Here is a 16054-nt window from a genome sequence, read left to right as displayed (position 1 = left end):
TATAAATCATTTCACATTCTATATATTAAGCAAACCAGACAGCACGTTTTGGCTAGCCAGGGGAACATACTAACACTCAGACATTTACAAATGACGCATGTGTGTTTGGTGAGTCCGCCAGATCAGAGTCAGTAGGAATGACCCGGGCTTTTCTCTTGGTAAGTGAGTGAATTGGACAGTTTCACTGTCCTGCTAAGTATTCAAAATGTAACGAGTACTTTTTGGGTGTCAGCGAAACTGTACAGACTAAAAACTACATCATTTAAAAAAATGTATGTAGTGAAGTATAAGTTGTCACAAATGTTAATGGTGAAGCACAGAAACCCCAAAAAACGACTTAAGTAGTACTTGAAAGTACTTTTCCTTAAGCGTTCCAGTATTGCCTGGCTGTCAGGAGTTAAGCACAGATTGAGATGTTTTAGTGATGGCTAAATGTGACATGATATCCAGTCTTGTGTATTTGTTTAGCATGGCATGGAGAGAGTCAGAAGCAGTATTGATATTGATCTCTCTATGCAGTGGAACATTTTAACATATGCTGGGACTTTTCTTGTTCTGCCTTACTGATGGCCTCTCTATCAAATAAAATGTTATTTGTCACATGCACCGAATACAACAGGTGTAGCCTTTACCATGAAATGCTGACTTACAAGCCCTTAACCAACAATGCAGTTTAAGAAATAGAGTTAAGAAAATATTTACTGAATAAACTAAAGTAAAAAAATGTAATCAAAAGGTAACACAAGGAAATGACATAACAACAACGAGTCAATGTACAGGGGGTACCGGTACCGAGTCAACGTGCAGGGGGTACCGGTACCGAGGCAACGTACAGGGGGTATCGGTACCGAGGCAACGTACAGGGGGTACCGGTACCGAGGCAACGTACAGGGGGTACCGGTACCGAGTCAACGTGCAGGGGGTACCGGTACCGAGGCAACGTACAGGGGGCACCGGTACCGAGTCAACGTACAGGGGGTACCGGTACCGAGTCAACGTGCAGGGGGTACCGGTACCGAGTCAACGTGCAGGGGGTACCGGTACCGAGGCAACGTACAGGGGGCACCGGTACCGAGTCAACGTACAGGGGGTACCGGTACCGAGTCAACGTACAGGGGGTACCGGTACCGAGTCAATGTACAGGGGGTACCGGTACCGAGGCAACGTACAGGGGGTACCGGTACCGAGGCAACGTACAGGGGGTACCGGTACCGAGGCAACGTACAGGGGGCACCGGTACCGAGGCAACGTACAGGGGGCACCGGTACCGAGGCAACGTGCAGGGGGTACCGGTACCGAGTCAATGTACAGGGGGTACCGGTACCGAGTCAACGTACAGGGGGTACCGGTACCGAGGCAACGTACAGGGGGTACCGGTACCGAGGCAACGTACAGGGGGTACCGGTACCGAGGCAACGTACAGGGGGTACCGGTACCGAGGCAACGTACAGGGGGCACCGGTACCGAGGCAACGTGCAGGGGGTACCGGTACCGAGTCAATGTGCAGGGGGTACTGGTACCGAGTCAATGTGCAGGGGGCACCGGTACCGAGGCAACGTGCAGGGGGTACCGGTACCGAGTCAATGTGCAGGGGGTACCGGTACCGAGGCAACGTACAGGGGGTACCGGTACCGAGGCAACGTACAGGTGGTACCGGTACCGAGGCAACGTACAGGGGGCACCGGTACCGAGGCAACGTACAGGGGGCACCGGTACCGAGGCAACGTGCAGGGGGTACCGGTACCGAGTCAATGTACAGGGGGTACCGGTACCGAGTCAACGTACAGGGGGTACCGGTACCGAGGCAACGTACAGGGGGTACCGGTACCGAGGCAACGTACAGGGGGTACCGGTACCGAGGCAACGTACAGGGGGTACCGGTACCGAGGCAACGTACAGGGGGCACCGGTACCGAGGCAACGTGCAGGGGGTACCGGTACCGAGTCAATGTGCAGGGGGTACTGGTACCGAGTCAATGTGCAGGGGGCACCGGTACCGAGGCAACGTGCAGGGGGTACCGGTACCGAGTCAATGTGCAGGGGGTACCGGTACCGAGTCAATGTGCAGGGGGTACCGGTACAGAGTCAATGTGCAGGGGGTACCGGTTAGTCGAGGTCATTTGACGGTAGGGGTAAAGTGACTATGCATGGATAATAAAAGGCGAGTAGCAGCAGTGTAGAACAAAGGTGTGGGGGGGTCAATGTCAATAGTCTGGGTGACCATTTGATTAATTGTAATCTATCGGTCCTCTACTGATGCAGCAAGGTCACCTAACGGCAGCAGTAATAAGGACAGTACGGCTGTTCATTTTCACTTAGTAAACCTATGTGGTTTTAATGAAAACACCTTTATGCTGTGTTGTTTATGTGCTGCAGTACGGTGCACCCATTTCTGCTCTGAATGAGAGCTTTATACAGGGCCAGTCGGGACACTACATCAAAGGGGATTGGTGGTTCCCTCTTTGTTGTCCGTGATTGCAAGACACATTGGGCCTGGCACTGGTCAAGGTCAGCACCTGTTTCACAGTGTCATATGTCATACGTTGGGGACATCAGGGACAGGGGGGTTCAGTCTGTTGGGAGGTGCCCTTTGTGGCTGACTGGGTGTTGGTTTTATCTGACACTGAACCACAAACAGACTGTTGTACCCCTCTGTCCCCCATCCTCCCCCTTATTTCTGTTCCCTGTTCAGTTATATTGCCTGCCTGCCTGTCTGCCACCCAGACGTCATCCTCAATGTGACCCTGTTCTCTTACCCTGGCTCTGAACCTCCAAGGGATTGTCTTACCTTAGTGAGACAATTTCCTTAGGGGGACCTCTTAAGGCTAGGCAGAATACTGCCCCCTTTGGAGGAATTGCGTGCCCATAGTAAACTGAAAAAAAATCTGTCCAAAATTGCTAATATATGCATATAATAATTATTATTGGATAGAAAACACTCTAAAGCTTCTAAAACCGTTGGAATTATGTCTGTAAGTATAGCAGAACTCACAGGGCAGGCATTCTTCCAAACTAGTTTTGGGATCATGAAAGTTGGGGCAACTTTGACGTGATCGCCCCCACCCTTCCCAACCAGCTATGGATCTGGGGACACTTTCTATGTCTTCCACTAGATGTCCTCATTCAGTAGAGCGTTTAATCGTTCAAATCCCGCGAGTTTTGGCCCTATGGGAGTGAATTGAGTGCGTGTCGCGAGAAAATACCTGTGCGTTAGGGCGCGAATTGGTTACATTCATTCCTTTGTTCCAGCACTCCGGAGGAGAACTAACAATGACCGGTTGAATTGAAAATTGTTTTGTACGTTTAGAACATCCTAAAGCTTGATTCTGCACTTAGTTTGACCTGTTTAGTCGACATATAATATGTAATTTTGAAGTTTTGATGCGCAACTTTTCGGGACCAGAGGACATTTTGGGTGCATTTCAGCTGATATTGTTAGCAGATGCTAATACAAAGACACAAGACTTGAAACCAAACGATGTTTTGGGTAAGTATGAACCCTTCCAGTACATTCTGAACGAAGACCATCAAAGGTAAGGGAATATTTATGCTGAAATTGTGTGTTTCTGTTGACTCCAACATAGCGGAGAAATATTGCTTATGTCTGAGCGCCGTCTCAGACTATTGAATAGTGAGTGATTTCTGTAACGTTAAAAAGAAATGTAACAAAGCGATTGCATTAAGAAGCAGTGTATCTTTCTAACTATATGTAGAACATGTATATTTAGTCAAAGTTTATGATGTCTATTTACGTTATCTTGTGGCGCTATCTATATTTTCTGCTGACATTTTTCAGTATTTTCTGAACATGAATTCAATGTAAATGGACATTTATGGATATAAATGGCATATTATTGAAAAAAAAAATGTACTGTGTAACATGTCCTATTACTGTCATCTGATGAAGATTTTCAAAAGGTTAGTGAATGATTTATTTTTTAATCCTGCTTTAATAATTTTATATTTTCTGGGACAAAATGGCTGCCTCTTGTCTTGGTTTCGGTGGTGGTCTAATATAAATACGTGGTGTGTTTTCGCCGTAAAACATTTAAAAAATCTGACATGCTGGGTAGATGAACAAGGTGTTTATCTTTCATTTGAGGTATTGGACTTGTTAATGTGTGAGGTTAAATATTTCTAAGAATATTTTTGCGTTCCATGCGCCACTTTCCAGCTGAACGTGGGAGGGGTCGTTCCCAAAAGGGAACCCTCACCCGTCAACAGGCTGGGGAGACACTATAGACCCAAACTGTTACAGCCCTATATCTATCCTACCCTGCCTTTCTAAAGTCTTCAAATCCCACTGTACCTTCTCCGCTATGCAATCTGGTTTCCACGAGGGTCATGGGTGCACCTCAGGCACATTCAAGGTCCTAAACGATATCATAACCACCATCAATAAAAGACAAGACTGTGCAGCCGTCTTCATCGACTTGGCCAAGGCATTCGACTCTGGCAAACACCCCATTCTTTTCAGCAGACTCAACAGCCTTTGTTTCTCAAGTAACTGCCTCGCCCGGTTCACCAACTACTTGTCAGATAGAGTTCAGTGTGTCAAATCATAGGGCCTGTTGTCCGGACCTCTGGCAGTCTCTATGGGGGTGCCACAGGCTTCAATTTTAGCAATTTTCTTCAACCGATCGCCGCCCGCACCTGCCCACCCGTCTAGCATCACTACACTGGACGGTTCTGACTTACAATATGTGGACAACTACAAATACCTAGATGTCTGGTTAGACTGTAAACTCTCCTTCCAGACTCACGTTAAGCATCTCCAATCCAAATTTAAATCTAGAATCGGATTCCTATTCCACAACAAAGCATCCTTCACTCATGCTGCCAAACATACCCTCGTAAAACTGACTATCCTACCGATCCTTGACTTCGGCGATGTCATTTACAAAATAGCCTCCAACACTCTACTCAGCAAATTGGATGTAGTCTATCACAGTGCCATCCGTTTTGTTACTAAAGCCCCTTATACCACCCACCACTGCGACCTGCATGCTCTTGTTGACTGGCCCTCGCTTCATATTCATCGCCAAAACCACTGGCTCCAGGTCATCTATAAGTCTTTGCTAGGTAAAGCCATGCCTTATCTCAGCTCACTGGTCACCATAGCAGCACCCACCCGTAGCAGGTATATTTCACGGGTCATCCCCGAAGCCAACTCGTCCTTTGGCCGCCTTTCCTTCCAGTTCTCTGCTGCCAATGACTGGAACGAATTGCAAAAATCACTGAAGCTGGAGTCTTATCTCCCTCACTAAATTTAAGCATCGGCTGTCAGAGCAGCTTACCGATCATTGCACCTGTACACAGCCCATCTGTAAATAGCCCACCCAACTACCTCATTCCCATATTGTTATTTTTTTGTTTGTTGCTACATTGCACCCCAGTATCTCTACTTGCACATTAATCTTCTGCACTATCCATCACTCCAGTGTTTAATTGCTAAATTGTAATTATTTCGCCACTATGGCCTATTTATTGCCTTACCTCCCTTATCTTACTACATTTGCACACACTGTATATATATTTTTCTATTGGGTTATTGACTGTACGTTTGTTTATTCCATGTGTAACTCTGTTGTTTGTGTCGCACTGCTTTGCTTTATCTTGGCCAGGTCGCAGTTGTAAATGAGAACTTGTTCTCAACTGGCCTACCTGGTTAAATAAAGGTGAAATAGAAATAAATAAATACGTGCAACTATTTATGTAACAGCTTTTCTTTATAAATGGAGATGTCAGCAATTTACAGTGCATCTGCTCCGCCTCGTTTCAGCCTCTCTCTCCGTCTCCATTATCTCTCTCTCTCTCTCTCTCTCCGTTTCCTTTTCACGCTCTCTATTCCTCACACTGTCCCGCTCTCCCTGCTAAATCACATAACCCCAGAGAGACCAGTAATTCACTTTTATTTGATGCTTTTATGCAAATACCTCTGATGGAACTAAAACTCTGGCTTAATGGCTCTTTTCATCACCTGGAGAATCAGTACATTATCACCTAGCAGTAATGAAGTTATGGTGCCAAACGTAGCTGTGTTTGAAAGGCTGAGGGATTGAACCGCCACTAAAATGAAAATCCCCTTTATTCTGCTTCGCTCTCCAGCCATAGCAGTATCAGAGGCTCACACCACACAACTGTCATTGTGGGCAATGATAGGACCTACCATGTTTTGATTCAGTGAGATTGTTGTTGGTGTGTCGTGGAGTCATGTATATCATGAATATGTGGAACTACCAGTATTATTTTACCTTGATTTAACTTTGCAAGTCAGTTAAGAACAAATTCTTATTTTCAATGATGGCCTAGGAACAGTGGGTTAACTGCCTGTTCAGGGGCAGAACGACAGATTTGTGCGTTGTCAGCTCGGGGATTTGATTTTGCAACCTTTCGGTCCAACGCTCTAACCACTAGGCTACGCTTCCGCCCCATACTCTACCAGTATACTCTATCAATATACTCTGCAGTGTATAGTCAGGGTTTTCAGGTCAAAAGGACGAGTCACCTCGCTCATTCCCACGACCCTGCGTCCCACATGCAAGGGGAAAGTCCCCTTCACAGCTAGTAGGTAGATGCTATGCTGGCTGACTTGTGTGTCACATCTCATCATTTTTAGAAGCTGGGCGAGGAACTCTGCAGAACGAAACATTGGGGCCTTCACATATATACATTAGGGGAAAGTCCTTTCCCAGCTCGTAGGTAGATGCTGGTTTGGCTGACCTGGGTAGTAAAGAAATGAACAATGTCATGCAGTACATCACATGATTCCGAGCTTCTGGCTGAGACACTGCAGAAAGAAATACTGAGATTCTTATTCCAACTTTAATAGTGACAACGTTTTGGTATAAGGAAGGACTATATATCGTGCATGCCTTTTTTTGTGTCTCTAGGCCTATGTTGGATCACAGTGGAGCCAATCAGGGTAAATGCCTGTGTGTGATTCCAGAGCATGAAGACAATCAGAGCATTGTCATAGTATTATAACAGCATGGCAGCGGCTGGTGGCGGGGGCTGGTGGCGGCGGGCTGGTGGCGGGGGGCTGGTGGCGGGGGCTGACGGCGGGCTGGTGGCGGGGGCTGACGCCTCAGCAGGTGCAGCTGGTCAGCTGTAAATGATGGATGATGGCGGGAAGGAATGAAGATTCTTCTCTGTCAGAGACACCACCGCTCCCGTTTGTCAGGCAGCCCCTGGAGTGTCTTTAGTAGGCCACACACACACACACACCAGCAGGCGTGAAAAAGACCTGAAACCCAACGATGGTTGAATTTTTTATGGAGTGGTCGGGCCCGTTATGCTCTCTCCATCTGAGGGAAAATGGTGTCTTTTAACGGGTCCCCAGGCGCCTGTCCAAGACCGTCTGTGTAGTGTTGGTTTCCCTTCTCCAATCTCTCCCTCCCTCCCTTCATCTATCTCTCATCCATCTCTCTCTCTCTCCCTCCCTCCCTTCATCTATCTCTCATCCATCTGTCCCTCTCCATTCTCACTACCTCTGCTTTTCTCTCCCTCCCCCCTCTCTCACTCCCCCCCACCTCCCCTCTCTCCTTCTTCCTCAGCCTCTCACCGATACTGTCTGTTAGGGCCATTTCACACTGCATCTTTGATGTGTGGGCGTGTTGCTCTATGTGTGACTTTACCATCATTCCATTTCTCAACACCATGACTCATGGTTACAGTCAGGTCATTGTAACATTGCGTAGTGAGAACAAACCTTCAAGATTTGTGTACTTTAGTCAGCATATATAGTGTGCCAAGTTGCCTGCCTCAGTCTATACACTGCACAGCTATAGCAGCAGTCTCTGTCTATACACTGCACAGCTATAGCAGCAGTCTCTGTCTATACACTGCACAGCTATAGCAGCAGTCTCTGTCTATACATTGCACAACTCTAGCAGCAGTCTCTGTCTATACATTGCACAACTCTAGCAGCAGTCTCTGTCTATACATTGCACAGCCATAGCAGCAGTCTCTGTCTACACTGCACAGCTATAGCAGCAGTCTCTGTCTATACATTGCACAGCTATAGCAGCAGTCTCGGTCTATACACTGCACAGCCATAGCAGCAGTCTCTGTCTATACACTGCACAGCCATAGCAGCAGTCTCTGTCTACACTGCACAGCTATAGCAGCAGTCTCTGTCTATACATTGCACAGCCATAGCAGCAGTCTCTGTCTACACTGCACAGCTATAGCAGCAGTCTCTGTCTATACATTGCACAGCTATAGCAGCAGTCTCTGTCTATACATTGCACAGCTATAGCAGCAGTCTCTGTCTATACATTGCACAGCTATAGCAGCAGTCTCTGTCTATACATTGCACAGCTATAGCAGCAGTCTCTGTCTATACACTGCACAGCTATAGCAGCAGTCTCTGTCTATACACTGCACAGCTATAGCAGCAGTCTCTGTCTATACACTGCACAGCTATAGCAGCAGTCTCTGTCTATACACTGCACAGCTATAGCAGCAGTCTCTGTCTACATTGCACAGCTATAGCAGCAGTCTCTGTCTACACTGCACAGCTATAGCAGCAGTCTCTGTCTACACTGCACAGCTATAGCAGCAGTCTCTGTCTATACACTGCACAGCTATGCAGCAGTCTCTGTCTATACATTGCACAGCTATAGCAGCAGTCTCTGTCTACACTGCACAGCTATAGCAGCAGTCTCTGTCTACACTGCACAGCTATAGCAGCAGTCTCTGTCTATACACTGCACAGCTATAGCATCAGTCTCTGTCTACACTGCACAGCTATATCAGCAGTCTCTGTCTACACACTGCACAGCTATAGCAGCAGTCTCTGTCTATACACTGTACAGCTATGCAGCAGTCTCTGTCTATACACTGCACAGCTATAGCAGCAGTCTCTGTCTATACACTGCACAGCTATAGCAGCAGTCTCTGTCTATACATTGCACAGCTATAGTAGCAGTCTCTGTCTACACACTGCACAACTCTAGCAGCAGTCTCTGTCTATACACTGCACAGCTATAGCAGCAGTCTCTGTCTATACATTGCACAGCTATAGTAGCAGTCTCTGTCTATACACTGTACAGCTATGCAGCAGTCTCTGTCTATACACTGCACAGCTATAGCAGCAGTCTCTGTCTACACTGCACAGCTATGCAGCAGTCTCTGTCTATACACTGCACAGCTATAGCAGCAGTCTCTGTCTATACATTGCACAGCTATAGTAGCAGTCTCTGTCTACACACTGCACAACTCTAGCAGCAGTCTCTGTCTATACACTGCACAGCTATAGCAGCAGTCTCTGTCTATACATTGCACAGCTATAGTAGCAGTCTCTGTCTATACACTGTACAGCTATGCAGCAGTCTCTGTCTATACATTGCACAGCTATAGTAGCAGTCTCTGTCTACACACTGCACAACTCTAGCAGCAGTCTCTGTCTATACACTGCACAGCTATAGCAGCAGTCTCTGTCTATACATTGCACAGCTATAGCAGCAGTCTCTGTCTATACACTGCACAGCTATAGCAGCAGTCTCTGTCTATACATTGCACAGCTATAGCAGCAGTCTCTGTCTACACTGCACAGCTATAGCAGCAGTCTCTGTCTATACACTGCACAGCTATAGCAGCAGTCTCTGTCTATACACTGCACAGCTATAGCAGCAGTCTCTGTCTATACACTGCACAGCTATAGCAGCAGTCTCTGTCTATACACTGCACAGCTATAGCAGCAGTCTCTGTCTATACATTGCACAGCTATAGCAGCAGTCTCTGTCTATACATTGCACAGCTATAGCAGCAGTCTCTGTCTACACTGCACAGCTATAGGAGCAATCTCTGTCTATACATTGCACAGCTATAGCAGCAGTCTTCAGCCAAGGAGGCAGCGTGTTATGAGCTTGCCAGGTGAGTAATAAGGCTATATTTCCATTTTAGTCATTTAGCAGACATTTTTATCCAGAGTGACTTACAGGAACAATTAGGGGTCAAGGGCACAATGACAGATTTGTCACCTAGTCGGCTCGTGAATTCTAAATAGCAACCTTTCGGTTACTGGCCCAACGCCCTTAACCAATAGGCTACCATAAGTGCCCTTTACTTAACAGCCAGAGGAAGAAATGATTTACAGCGCAACATTTCTCGCTCGTTAATTAGATTCACGAGGACGAACGCGTCTGCCCTCACCACTCTCCCTTTTTTTCCCGCCTCAGGTTAAATGTGCCGTTTCCACTCCTCTGACTCCACCCTCCTCCCCCTCTTCGCTCCTCCCCCTCCTCCCCCTCGCCTCCCTTCCCTCCATGATGTATTCAGTTCACTTCCCAAGATGTATCCTGTCCTTGTACTTTTTCTTGGCCCGCTGAGAGAGCTAGCTGTCAGGAGGAGAGAGTTGTGCTTGTTCGCTGTGAAAAATCTTCCCCACTGTCTTAGCGTACATAAGCTACAGTAAGTCATGGTGGGAGGGTGTGGATTCTGGCAGGGTCGGAGCTCTTTGCTCGCCCAGCTGTGGGAGTAAATGGCTTTGACCCAGACACTAATTGTTGTGCCACTGCCCTCCCTCCATGGTCTTGATGTTCTTTTGAGTTAGTTAATGTCTCACTCTTGGTGTTCAGGGCCTTCAACGCATTTTAACAGGCCAAGATTGTATTCAAGCCTTTTTTTAAATCTATAACTGGGTCTTTTTCCCCTTTGGCACTGCTAAGCCAGGCCGAGCTGTAGGCCTACTGGGCTGGACTGGTTATGCATCCATCATAGTTGCTGGAACTGTGCTGGAAAGCACAATGTGAAAATAAAATATCCAAGCCAACCAGTTCAGGACGGCTCTATAGTCTAAAGTGTAAATCAGGCTTTTCATTACACACATGCTTAAACACACTGGTGTCTGACCTACAGTACCAGTCAACAGTTCGGACAAACCAACTCATTCAACGGTTTTTCTTTATTTGTTATTATTTTCTACATTGTAGAATAATAGTGAAGACATCAACACTATGAAATAACACATATGGAATCATGTAGTAACCAAAAAAGTGTTAAACAAATCTAAATATATTTTAGATTTTTCAAAGTAGCCACCCTTTGCCTTGATGACAGCTTTGCACACTCTTGGCATTTTCTCAACCAGCTTCACCTGGAATGTTTTTCCAACAGTCTTGAAGGAGTTCCCACATATGCTGAGCACTTATTGGCTGCTTTTCCTTCACTTTGTGGTCCAATTCATCCCAAACCATCTCAATTGAGTTGAGGTTGGGTGATTGTGGAGGCCAGGTCATCTGATGCAGGACTCCATCACTCTCATTCTTGGTCAATTAGTCCTTACACAGCCTGGAGGTGTGTTGGGTCATTGTCCTGTTGAAAAACACATTATATAGTCCCACTAAGCACAAACCAGATGGGATGGCGTCTCGCTGCATAATGCTGTGGTCACCATGCTGGTTAAGTGTGCTTGGAATTCTAAATAAATCACTGACAGTGTCACCAGCAAAGCACCATCACAAGTCCTCCTCCATGCTTCATGGTGGGAACCACACATGCGGAGATCATCTGTTCACCTGCTCTGCGTCTCATAAAGACAAAGTGGTTAAAACCAAAAATCTCAAATTTCCACCGGTTTAACACAGGTTTAATGTCCATTGCTCATGTTTCTTGGCCCAAGAAACTTGGTCCTTTAGGTTTTTTTTGCAGCAATTCGACCACGAAGGCCTGATTCATGCAGTATGCAGTCTCCTCTGAACAGTTGATTTTGAGATGTGTCTGTTACTTGAACTCTGTCAAGCATTTATTTAGGCTGCAATTTCTGAGGCTGGTAACTCTAATGAACTTATCTGGGTCTTCCTTTCCTGTGGCGGTCCTCATGAGAGCCAGTTTCATCATAGTGCTTGATGGTTTTTGCGACTGCACTTGAAGAAACTTGCATGAAAGTAATGATAGACTGTCATTTCTCTTTGATTATTTGAGCTAGTCTTGCCATAATATGGACTTGGTCTTTTACCAAATAGGTCTATCTTCTGTATACCACTCCTACCTTGTCACACCACAACTGATTGGTTCAAACACATTAAGAAGGAAAGAAATTCCACAAATTAACTTTTAAGAAGGCACACCTGTTAATTGAAATGTATTCCAGGTGCATACCTTACGAAGCTGGTTGAGAGAATGCCAAGAATGTGCAAAGCTGTCATCAAGGCAAAGGGTGGCTACTTTGAAGAATCACAGATATAAAATCTATACACTTTTTGGTTACTACATGATTCCATGTGTTATTTCATAGTTTTGATGTCTTTACTATTATTCTACAATGTAGAAAATAGTACAAATAAAGAAACAACCTTGAATGAGTAGGTGTGCCCAAACTTTCGACTGGTACTGTAACTGTTTACAATTTATTGTTGTGTTTGTAGCCTCTGGCTGAGTGCCAAATAGTTAAATGTCACAGGTGCATCCTGTTAAGGATGAGCTAGCCAGTCCCTAAGTGACGCTCTAATAATAGCCATTCTGCATCTGCTTGTGTCTGTCTACATGGTGCTAATAAGTCATTTTGACATTGTTTTTAAGTCTTACATTTCCTTCACTAAAATTGCTGACTGTATGCAGAATGCCTTGTGAGTTAGTTGAGATACAGTCTTAGCCGAGGAAGCCTAGGCTTAAACAGTGAAGTTGACAGGTCTGACTGAATCGTTGGGGAAGTGGCTGTGTCTGAAGGAACGCAGTATCGTCTGTACTGCTGATTAGATTTAAAAGGGGCGTCAGGTAGTCTAAGAGCGTTGGGCCTGTGGTAGAATTACAACATTATGTTAATCACATTACTTTTATATTAAAATGTATTCCTATATTAGTACATCCTGTCTGTTTTAGAACTCTCGTGGCTGTGTGAACTGAGACGAGCCTCTGAGATTCTAACGCTGATAGTCGATTTACGATGGCTTGGTGATAAGACAACATTCCATTGACGTGAACGTTCGGTTAAGGCAGCCTCCTGCACCTCTCTGATTCAGAGAGGTTAAATGCGGAAGATACATTTCGGTTGAAGTCATTCAGTTGTACAACTGACTAGGTATCCCCCTTTCCCCTTCTATCCCTGACAAGAGCAGTCAGTGAGCACCTCTTCAGAAGTGGCTTTTTGATCTCTGCGTACCTCTCTCCCCCTGTCTCTGTGTGGTCCTAGTCTAGTGTCTGTCTGTCTGCCAGCTTGTCTATCCGTCCGCCCGTCCGTCTGCAATGTTTGCCCGGCCCCCTGTTGTCCCTATCTCAGTGGAAATGGGAGCTATTTTGGGCTCTCACCCTGCAAATTACCTGGCTGTGTCCATCCTGTCTTGGTGACTAATTCAGAGCGATGGCACCTGCAGAACATCACGCTATAGTTGGAGCTAAATGTCAGCATCGTAGAAATAGAGTTACTAGAATGGGCACCCCCTTTCAAGTCAATGAGACCATGATAGGTGGACTAGTAATTCTATTTCTACAGTTTGTATGGCTCTCTTTAGTCTGTTTTAGATGACAGAATTCAGGTGACAGAATTCCAGCGCTCGGACAAGAGCTGGTTATGCTGCTTTGAAGTGGATGGATCATATTATTATATCATATTCTTGTTGAATGTAGAACCCTGACTGTCACGACTTCCGCTGAAGTTGGTCCCTCTTCTTGTTCGGGCGGCGTTCGGCGGTCGAAGTCACCGACCTTCTAGCCATCGCTGATCCTCTTTTCATTTTCCATTGGTTTTGTCTTGTCTTCCATCACACCTGGTTCCAATCCCATCAATTACATGTTGTGTATTTACCCCTCTATTCCCCCTCATGTCCTTGTGGGTGATTGTTTATTGTAGTGTTTGTGCTCGTCTGTCCTGGTGTGTGTTTACCCCTCTGTTCCCCCTCATGTCCTTGTGGGTGATTGTTTATTGTAGTGTTTGTGCTCGTCTGTCCTGGTGTGTATTTACCCCTCTGTTCCCCATCATGTCCTTGTGGGTGATTGTTTATTGTAAGTGCTTCTGCTCGTCTGTCCTTGTGTGTATTTACCCCTCTGTTCCCCATCATGTCCTGGTTGGTGATTGTTTATTGTAAGTGTTTGTGCTCGTCTGTCCTGGTGTGTATTTACCCCTCTGTTCCCCATCATGTCCTTGTGGGTGATTGTTTATTGTAAGTGTTTGTGCTCGTCTGTCCTGGTGGGTGATTGTTTATTGTAAGTGTTTGTGCTCGTCTGTCCTGGTGTGTGTTGGGTTATGGACCCATTTATTATATTATTCTGTTTCCCAGTGGGTTTTTGTTAATAAACTGCGGTGTTGGAAACACAGTTATTTCTCCTGCGTCTGACTTCTCTGCCGCCAGTGAAACACCTCTTCCACTGACCTTCTCCAACTGTACTGCTGAGCTCAGTGGTGTACTGCTTCTGCTAGGGAGCTGGGGCGTAGACCTGGGTTCAACTACTATTCACCCCTTCCACTGACCTTCTCCAACTGTACTGCTGAGCTCAGTGGTGTACTGCTTCTGCTAGGGAGCTGGGGCGTAGACCTGGGTTCAACTACTATTCACCCCTTCCACTGACCTTCTCCAACTGTACTGCTGAGCTCAGTGGTGTACTGCTTCTGCTAGGGAGCTGGGGCGGAGACCTGGGTTCAAATACTATTCACCTCTTCCACTGACCTTCTCCAACTGTACTGCTGAGCTCAGTGGTGTACTGCTTCTACTAGGGAGCTGGGGTGTAGACCTGGGTTCAAATACTATTCACCCCTTCCACTGACCTTCTCCAACTGTACTGCTGAGCTCAGTGGTGTACTGCTTCTACTAGGGAGCTGGGGCGGAGACCTGGGTTCAAATACTATTCACCCCTTCCACTGACCTTCTCCAACTGTACTGCTGAGCTCAGTGGTGTACTGCTTCTGCTAGGGAGCTGGGGCGTAGACCTGGGTTCAAATACTATTCACCCCTTCCACTAACCTTCTCGAACTGTACTGCTGAGCTCAGTGGTGTACTGCTTCTGCTAGGGAGCTGGGGCGGAGACCTGGGTTCAAATACTATTCACCTCTTCCACTGACCTTCTCCAACTGTACTGCTGAGCTCAGTGGTGTACTGCTTCTGCTAGGGAGCTGTGGCGTAGACCTGGGTTCAAATACTATTCACCCCTTCCACTGACCTTCTCCAACTGTACTGCTGAGCTCAGTGGTGTACTGCTTCTACTAGGGAGCTGGGGCGGAGACCTGGGTTCAAATACTATTCACCTCTTCCACTGACCTTCTCCAACTGTACTGCTGAGCTCAGTGGTGTACTGCTTCTGCTAGGGAGCTGGGGCGGAGACCTGGGTTCAAATACTATTCACCCCTTCCACTGACCTTCTCCAACTGTACTGCTGAGCTCAGTGGTGTACTGCTTCTGCTAGGGAGCTGGGGCGTAGACCTGGGTTCAAATACTATTCACCCCTTCCACTGACCTTCTCCAACTGTACTGCTGAGCTCAGTGGTGTACTGCTTCTGCTAGGGAGCTGTGGCGTAGACCTGGGTTCAAATACTATTCACCCCTTCCACTGACCTTCTCCAACTGTACTGCTGAGCTCAGTGGTGTACTGCTTCTGCTAGGGAGCTGGGGCGTAGACCTGGGTTCAAATACTATTCAAAATCTTTCAAATACTTTGAGTGTTTGCTTTAGCCTGCCTGGAGTGTTAAATGGGTGGAGTTTGCGGTATTGGATGTATTCCTTTGGTTCCATTTTGCCAGGCAAGCTCAATCAAACACAGCAAAAATGATTTCAAATAGTATTTGAACATAGATCTGCTGGGGGAGCGTTGGATCACATCACTCTCCTCCTCTCTAGGGACATGTTAAATTAAACAGGACTGGGTAATCTTATCTACTCGAAAGTGATTCATGTTAGTAATGCTCACTTGTTACATCTTCCACACAGGCCTTGGTTGGGTCTGGCACTCTATTCCCTATATAGTGCACTGCTTTTGACCAGGGCCCATAGGGGTTTAGTCCAAATTAGAGCACTATATAAGGAATCCGCTGCCATTTGGGACACAGACCTGGCGTTCAACACGTATTTCTCACTAAAACCCAAAACACATCAGGTCTTTGCTAATAAATGTTTATCATTAGA

The 16054-nt window shown here is 46.4% G+C and overlaps 1 protein-coding gene across 4 annotated transcripts in view; it reads left to right on the top strand.

Moving 5' to 3' along the window:
* Nucleotides 1-16054, top strand: part of LOC110539056 (adenylate cyclase type 9) — a 97734-nt gene that overhangs the window by 4063 nt on the left and 77617 nt on the right. The gene's annotated exons all lie outside the window — the stretch shown is intronic.

Source organism: Oncorhynchus mykiss, chromosome 12 (assembly GCF_013265735.2).
Source record: "Oncorhynchus mykiss isolate Arlee chromosome 12, USDA_OmykA_1.1, whole genome shotgun sequence".
NCBI lineage: Eukaryota > Metazoa > Chordata > Actinopteri > Salmoniformes > Salmonidae > Oncorhynchus > Oncorhynchus mykiss.
The sequence above is the reverse complement of the archived record's forward strand: the minus strand, read 5'-3'. Positions and strand labels throughout refer to the sequence as shown.